This window comes from Coenobita brevimanus, chromosome 113, assembly GCF_032717465.1.
Source record: "Coenobita brevimanus isolate Jiangsu-jjx chromosome 113, ASM3271746v2, whole genome shotgun sequence".
Taxonomy (NCBI): Eukaryota; Metazoa; Arthropoda; class Malacostraca; order Decapoda; family Coenobitidae; genus Coenobita; species Coenobita brevimanus.
In genome coordinates, this window is record NC_137066.1 from 21903431 (window position 1) to 21909449 (window position 6019).

The following is a 6019-nucleotide window of genomic DNA, read 5'->3' on the forward strand; positions in this document are numbered from 1 at the left end:
CTATAATTCTTTCAAACGCAGTGTCGCCAGGCATCTTGAAATGAATGGATCTTGAATTGGCTCTCTGTTATCTTGTTTTTGTTTTTTCTTGGAGGGAGAAATTTGCAGCCCCATGGCCATTGGTTCCTCCTTCGTTCCAGAAAAAAAAAATATTCCTGATTGTATTTACTCTCTTGTCACAGTCACCCATGATCCTCCCAGTCCACTTCGCACATTCATCTTTACCCGCGGCCATGTAGATCTTATGCATTATACACCAACTGTACTGTTCGGGTTGATTTTCATTGATTTCTTTCTTATATGGCTAAATAAACATGCTGTATGTAACTGGTGCTGGTAGATGGTACAGGTGCAGGTGATGAAAGATAACGCAATATGGAGCTTCTTGATTTACTGAGCCGAGTGATAAAGGTCCGACGTGTAAGTAGCCTGAACCGCTAGTGCCTGAGAGAGAGAGAGAGAGAGAGAGAGAGAGAGAGAGAGAGAGAGAGAGAGAGAGAGAGAGAGAGAGAGAGAGAGAGAGATGGAAAAGTAGGAAAGTAGGAGGAAAAGGGAAGGGGAACTGACGGATGGAGAAATATAGAGAACTAAGAAGAAGAGAATAAAAGAATTAAAGTGAGAGAGATAGAAGATTCCAGTGTTAAAAAGAAGAGATTATAGGAAGGTGGAAGAGGAGGAACTAAAGTACTGATGGAGAAGAAGTTAAAAAAGAAAAAAATCTGAGACGAGGGAATCAGAAAAGAATTAAAGACAGTATTTAAAGCAGAATGGTAATCTAATATGAAAAGAAACAATAAACAACATTAAAACTGAACGCAAAAATAGGTAACAAAGAATAGGCAAGGAAACTGGGAGACGAACGGAAAAAGTTAAATGGTCTGGAGGGAGAAAATAAACTAAAAAAAAAAAAGTTGTATTAACGAGTTAAAGTTAGTGGGGGTGAGGGGAAATGCACAGGACGAAGGAGAGAGACAAATTAAGAAGGAAAGGGATTTGAAAATGAGGTGGAGGTTCCGAGGGTGAGGGAAAAGGAGGAAAAAGAAGAAGAAGAAGAAGAAGAAGAAAGAAATGATGATGATGATGATGATTATGCTAGGTAGAAGAAGAAGAAGAAGAAGAACAAGGAGACGAAGTAGCATGCAAGGAAAGATTTATAACAATCAACGAGTAAAACTAAGAAACAGAAAGAAACTCACAAGAAGAATGTGAAGAAATTAAGGTTGACGTGTTTCCAAGTCCAGCTTTTATCCATGCTATTTATGTTGGTAGGAATGGGGCAAGGAAGAAAAGATGCTAGGAGGAAGAGAGGAAAATGTTGGACGAATACACAGGGAAAGATCTGGGAATACACAGGAGAGCAACGCAAGACAGGAAGGACTTTGAACACAGTCCAAGCGTTGGGACGAAAGGATCTCATATACAGTATATGGAGAGATATGACCACGGCAGAGAGAGAGAGAGAGAGAGAGAGAGAGAGAGAGAGAGAGAGAGAGAGAGAGAGATGAGAGAAGAAGGAGGAGGTTAGCTAAGAAAAGCAAATTGCTTCAAGAAGAGAAAATAATATCTTGGAGGAGGAAAAGATTTATGTAGAAAAGAAAAAAAAAGATACATGCAAGAGTATAGGATGCATAATGCAATGTGGGCTTGGTCTTTACATTTGACGTGTGATTAACTCCGTCCCTTGCAGCTCAGAGTGTCTGTCTTATATTTCACATTACCCATTTAGCGGCTGTTACCACTTGGACATTAATGGAACTAAGTTCGTTCTTTACTGTATGACTACACAGAGAAGAGACAAACAAAGGACACATACATATGGTGAAATGGGCGTGTTTTTTTTAGTATTCTTCAGTGCGTTACACATTTTAAAATGGAACCACTTCATCGCTCATACGTACACGTGTATGTGTGATAACCAGGACATGAAATGTAGGCAAACGGATGTGGAGGACAAAGAACTTCAAGGCGGATATACAGTCTGTGGAAAAAAAGGATTCAGCGAATAAACAGCCCGAGGGGTAAGAGAAACTTTGAACACTAAATCCAAGCGTTGGGAAGGTTATACTTAACTCTGGCAACCACACGTTCATTTGAGAGAGAGAGAGAGAGAGAGAGAGAGAGAAAGAGAGAGAGACTTAGAGAGAGAGAGAGAGAGAGAGAGAGAAGGGAGGGAGATTTTCTAGTACCTGAAATTGCCCTCTCGTGGTAAAAGTAGTATACGGAAGAGCTCTATCTGCCAGACCTTGATGGCATAACAACATCGTACTTGAGCATTAACTCCAGTACAGTAAGTAATTTGCTTTATATCACTGTTACCACTACCAAAAGGGAGACGATATGTGTTGAACGAGAAAACCTTTAATGAATTACCAAGGCAACCACGAACCCAGTACGTAGAGATTAACTACGTCCCTTGCACGGCTCAGCAGTCCTCCTTCGAGTCAATACACCTTCACAGAGTCACCCACTTGGCATTAATCGGTGAATATAAATTGATTGTTTGTGTATGACTCAATCAAGCATACTGAGTTTTCTTTCGCTTTGGTCTTACAAACGCAAGGTTCTTATGCGTTACACATTTTCACTCCTGCAACCACTTCATCAGGAACAATCATATTAAGCAAAGTTAACACAGCCACGTGAAGCTATTCTTTATCAGAGACTTACACGGAACTTCAAGTCACATATACTGTCTGTAGTAGAAAGTGAGTGAGTTCAGTCTTTCAGCCCGAGGATAATGTTATATTTTGTTCTCGTTAAGGTTATACTTATCTGGCTTATGAGAGGCTCGCACTAATGAAAATATCCCTTGAGTCCCGTGGTGTATTTAGTTTGTTAGCTACTTACAGATGATTTTTTCTAGTGTAGGATGCCCTCTCGTGGTAAAGTAGTTACGGAGAGGCTCTATACTAGTCCCAGATTCGGAAAGAAGATTTACCCTCCTTGAGATGAGTAGCAGCGGAGATATGAAAGTAATTTAAAATGACATTAGGGTAGAGAAAACCTTTAAATTACCAGTTAGACATCAGGGTAGAGGAAACCAAAATTACGAGTCAATATTACAAGCATATATATCTTTGTAACTGAACAGCTGTGGACAATAAGCAACTATCGCAGTCTTAGTCAAACCCAGGTCATGAAATCCACAGTCACTTATGTGCTAAAACCCAGTTTCAGGAACAGCTATCGTTGGTTTAGTGAGGTGTCCATAGCTATAGCCAGAGACACAATAATAACACATACGGCTATTGTAGCAAAAACATGAACCTCTTAACTCAATATAAAATTCTTAACGTTAATTCTGAGAGGCTCGGAAAATCACCTGCCTGGTTGTCGCAAGTCAGTGCTCAGATTCCCGCTGGGTTAGATTCATGGCTCTTCACTTTGGGAGTATTAATGCCTTCGTTACCAGTACTAACACTCGTAGGATCCTTCACCAACGTGCACCCGCAAGCAGTATAAAGCTATAGACAACGACTTCCTCAGGCTGGAAAGTTATTCACAGTATTATAATCTCTCGCAGTCTCAGTCAGAGCCTGCCTATATGACTTGACTTTTATGTGCAAAGTTTCTGGCATAGCTATCACGAGGGCTTGTGAGTTATGGCTTAGAGACATTTACATTAATTTAACACTCCTGCTCTTTGACTCACTCTTAACTCAATATAAAATTCTTGCGTTAATATGGGATAATATACTAGAGTTGTCCCAACCATGAGTGGGTTAATTGATACTAGTATTAATGGTACCAGTACTAACACTCGTAGGATCCCGTGACCCAGGTGAGTCGCTATAGACAAGACTTCCTATTTATTGTTATTCACATTTATAATCACACGAACCAGTAGAAGTGCCCTATAAAGAGGGTCTGACGAGCAAGGAGCGCCATGCTATCACAATTTCCCTCTGATATCAGATTATAGACGGAATCTCCAATATTTAATCCTTAGAGCTGAGTGCAACAAAAACACAGTATTACGACGGAAAATCTTTTAAATTTGGTTTCATAATGGGGGCGTTCACCCATCAAAGCCGAACACTTCCTTGAAAAACTCGAGATTCCAAGGGGTTCCTACACCTTTTTGGATGAGTTTTTAGTTGGTTAACAAAATTTACTGAATGAATATATCACGTGCAGAATTAATTTCAGCTCTACTTCGCATAGAGGGAGTAAAGTTATTTAGCTATGCTTGGCGTGACGGTTGGGTTGGGACGGGCCGGGCTGTTCATTTCCAAACTTAACTGAGAAGATAAACATCGCTCTTTCGCTCATCATAATCGCCGATACCAATCTTTTTTTTTTCCTGTTATTATTTGCTAACACCTGATGATTTATTCAGCATTGGTAGACTATTCAATGGAAAGGTTAGATATCCGCCTTGATCAACACTGTCACCTCAAGGAAACCTCCCACATGCTGAATAGAGAAATCGCCTGATGGTAGCAAGAAGGAGATACAAACGACGGCATTGGGGTTTAGAGGTGTTGTAATAGAGGAGCTTTTTCGTTATATATTTATCTGGGGATCCCGGAAAGGCCGAGGCGTGTGCGGGCTTTGGCTATTCTACTGCCAGCTTAGGGTCATTATAACTGTAGGAGAAGGAATTTCATTATTGTATGGGAGAATATTGTACGTTCCTTGCAGTATTTAGATTTACTAGAAAAGCCTTCCCCCATCTAGCTTCGATTCGCTTGCTGGACAGCACACACTCTCACTCAACCCGAAACCTCGGAAACCTCCACCTTACCGCCTGCCTTGCCTTGCCTGCCTTGCCTGCCTTGCACGCGCGCGCGCGCGCGCGCGCGCGCGCGCGCGCGCGCGCGCGCGCGCGCGCGCGCGCGCGCGCGCGCGCGCGCCTTGCGCGCGCGCGCACACACACACACACACACACACACACACACACACACACACACTTTGTTCTTTTCTTTGTTCTTTTCACCTTGCACGTTCACGCGCGCAAACATCGTTCTAGAAACTTAGAAACTGAATCAGAATATTAAAACTTTTTTTTTCCTTTTTTTTTTTTTTTTTTTTTTTTTTTTTGCGGTGGAAGTATACAGTTAAGCTGAAGGAAGTATACAGTAAATAAGCATAAAGTTAGTGTAAATAAACGTTTCCTTGTGTCAGGTTAACATTCATTTGTTCTCTGTTCATATGCCTTCCACAAACCGTCTCTTTTCGATCATTCACCAACTAAAGAAAGTTAGATTGGCAATTTGTGAGAGAGGAGAGGAGTATACGAGAAGAAGGAAGGAGGCTGTTCCACGAGCTGTTACACTTTTCTTCCTCTGGGCTGGAACTGACAGGAGTATAGACGCTAGGAGGGAAGGTATTCAAGGAAGCGCTTACTGGAAGCTCTTGTTTGAAGCTCTGAATTCTTCCACTGCAATATTAAAGCTTGTTTGTTTCATTCCTGTAAGTTGTGGTGATTTTTCTCAGCAGAGAGAAACCCTACATGGTCATAATGAGCATAAGTATTTCGTATCACTGGCTGAATTTTGGTACTCTGTTCTGGTTAACGCCTGACTGTCTTGCTGAACGCGGGAAACCCTAGCTAGAGCAGTGGTTAAAGGCGGCTAATTCATACTCCTCTTCCTCTTGGGTAACAGGAATATGGAAGGGAGGAGAGGAGCCCTTGGAGGAGACATGCATTTCTCTCCACCGCAAGGAGTAAGCGAGAAAGAAAGGTAGGAGGCTACTGAAGGAAGGAATATCACACACTTCCTGCTAGCTGGCATGAGCGTGGAGGCAAAGCAAGAAAATAATTAGTGCAACAAACCTTCATGGTCGATAGATTTACTTCTTTGGGCTGACAGAAGTATGAATGACAGGTCCAGTAAATTACCAATATGCTGGGAATCGAACCCGGGACTCTCAGGTGAGAGCCAGGCAGCATACTATTACACCACGACCAGGTAAAAGTTATCTCACATTGTCACAAACTTGTAACCAACGTCCCTCCGCCCCTACTGTGGGCCTGAAGAGGATGAGATAACCGCCTGGCACTCGGGTAAGTGGT